This window comes from Callorhinus ursinus, unplaced genomic scaffold, assembly GCF_003265705.2.
Source record: "Callorhinus ursinus isolate GAN/ISIS: 27379988/994484 unplaced genomic scaffold, GSC_fseal_2.0 scaffold4, whole genome shotgun sequence".
NCBI classification, from domain to species: Eukaryota; Metazoa; Chordata; class Mammalia; order Carnivora; family Otariidae; genus Callorhinus; species Callorhinus ursinus.
The window spans coordinates 62,363,984-62,366,818 of NW_027397066.1; positions in this window are offsets into that span (position 1 = coordinate 62,363,984).

Consider the following 2,835-nt stretch of genomic DNA (forward strand, 5'->3'; position numbering starts at 1 on the left):
TCCACTGGACAGTTCTAAATCTCCTAATTCAGTCTGGAATTAAAATAGTCTCCTAGAGGGCACCTGGGTGGCTCAGTCGATAAGCGTTTGCCTTTGGCTCAGGTCATGATCCCAGGGTCCTGAGATCAAGCCCTGCATCGGGATCCCTCCTCGGAGGGAAGCCTGCTTTTCCCTCTCCCACTCCCACTGCTTGTGTTCCTGCTCTCGCTGTGTCTCTCTCTGTCAAATAAATAAAATCTTTAAAAAAATAAAATAGAATAGTCGCCTAGAGGTTGTGGGACAGAGTAACTTCCATATTGGGGTGGGTGTGGAGCAAGACAAAATGAATTTTAATTCCTCACCAAATTTTCCACTTTATGACTAATAAATCATTATTCTAGATAGATGTTTCTGTATAAAAAGAAATAATCTGAGTTTGCTATAAGCACCAGGAGGGAAGGCAATCTCGGACTTGGTGATACTTAAAATATGGATGGACAAACAGGCAGAGACCAGAAAATTTCCCAGCTGGTAGCTGGACAGTTTTGGAGCTGAAACCTAGGTATGAAATAGCAGTTTCTGTATAGAGGAGAGGTAAGGGTGGGAAGATTCTGGTCCTAGAGACATACCACATATGGGAATTAATGCTTTTATTGCCTATATTATACTGAATATAAAATTGTTAAACAAAACAACTCCAAGTTAATGATAGGTATGGATGCCAATGTTTCATGGTATCACATAGGGAGTGGTTTTTAAAGTGTGGTCTCTGGACAACTATACCTCTTCTCAGCATCACCTGAGAAGCTATTATAAATACAAATCCATGGGCCACACCCAGGCCTATTGGATCAGAAACTCTGGGGGATAGAGCCCAGCAATCTGTTTTAACAAGGCTTCTGGGCGATTCTGATGCATACCATTGAAGTAGGAAATGTCACTGAGTTCCTTATTTTTGTCCAACAAGAGAATCCATTTTCAACTTGAACCCAAAATGGGAAGTGACTCTTCTTGCAAAGGAGTTTCCAGAACAGCTGAAAGATGGTTGAAGAAAGCAGAGAGCACAGATCAAGGGAACTGTGGGGTTAGGCAGATATTTAGAAGCTTTTCCCAGGGAAGTTAGCCAAACAGGCAGGCACCTGGCATGTTGCCAAGACTCCTGGAGAGTATAAACCGTCCTAGAAATCTACTGGGAAAAGTTGCGTTTAAAGTGAACTTTAAGGAAGTGCATAAAGACAGCCTAAAGACTCTCTGCAAATACTAATAAAAGTTCTGATATAAAGAATGTGACATCCTAGCCCATGTATCATACATGTATCAGCATATATTATATTAAGAAATAAGCAGATAATGGAAAAAAGGTGCTAGGACAGCTTATTCATTTTGCCTCTCTGGTTAAGAGCTCTCACTGGTTCCTCACTAATGACAACTTGTAACATTTAACGAGTGCTTACTCTGTGCCAGGTACTGTAGTAAGTACCTCAATAAATTATCTCATGAGCCCTGTATCCCAGATAAGGAAATCAAGGCTCAAAGAAGTATAGTACCTTGCTCCAGATCATATAGCTGGTAAGTGATGATACTGAGATGCAAACCCAGGAAGTTTGATTCCAGAGTGCCATTGCTTAACCAAAAGCTCCACTGCCCCTCTTTAGTGAGAACTTCATTGCATATTAAATATTTAGAGGCTTGGAGTTCCTATTTCAGAGTATGAATTTTTGTAGTATTTATTTATTTATTTATTTATTTATTTATTTTAAAGGGAGAGAGAATTTTTTTTAAAGATTTTATTTATTTATTTGACAGAGACACGGCAAGAGAGGGAACACAAGCAGGAGGAGTGGGGGAGGGAGAAGCTGGCCTCCGCTGAGCAGGGAGCCCGATGCGGGACTCGATCCCAGGACCCTGGGACCATGACCTGAGCTGAAGGCAGACGCTTAACGACTGAGCCACCCAGGCACCCCGAATTTTTGTAGTTTTTAATAAGTATCAAACTAAATAACCTCTTTACATATTGGTATATACAGATAACTGGACTCTGGACCCCATCTGACTAATGCCATCAAGTTCTGGTGGTCAAAGTGGGCAATCAGAGAAATCGCACCTCTTTAAGAAGGACGCTGCTTTAATAAGCTACTACTACAAGCATACTACATATTACTCTGAGTCCCAATATCAGGTGCTTAAATTATCTCGTTATAACAGGAGACATAAAGAAGTACACAGATGGGGGCCAAATGACCCTGGGTACAGAAAAGGGGAGTTGTAGATGCTCAGGAAAAGCACCTTTAATCAACTTTTTTTTGTCTGGAAATGAATTTGGTGAACTTGCCCTAATTCTTGAATTTACCTTCAAATGAAATTAGTTTTTAAGCATCATGAGAGCAATGGCTATGTTGGTTTTGTTCGCCGCATCTATGCATAGCCAAGCACACTGCTTGACACACGGCAAATAGGCACAGATTTGTGAAAAGGGAGCAGAAAAGAAAAGAAGGAGGGAGAAGAGGAAGAAAGTTAATAAAGGTAGATTCAAGTTCTTTGAATTTGGTGTGTGTGTGTGTGTGTGTGTGTGTGTGTGTGTGTGTGTGCCTAACAGTCATAAATGGGTATGGAACCTTTGAAGTAACTGCTTAGGTGTTAATAGGATAGGGGAATAAATTAGAAATCTTATTCTTCTTGTAGTTGAGTACAATATATACATAATAAATAAATCATCTGGGAAATTCCTACTTTGATCCAGTCCAACTTCTCATGGGCAGCTTCATGGAAGAAGTTAATTCTGCTAGCTTGCCATTTCTAATGGCCAGAAGGGAGCTCCAGTGTGTGTGTGTGTGTGTGTGTGTGTGTGTGTGTGTG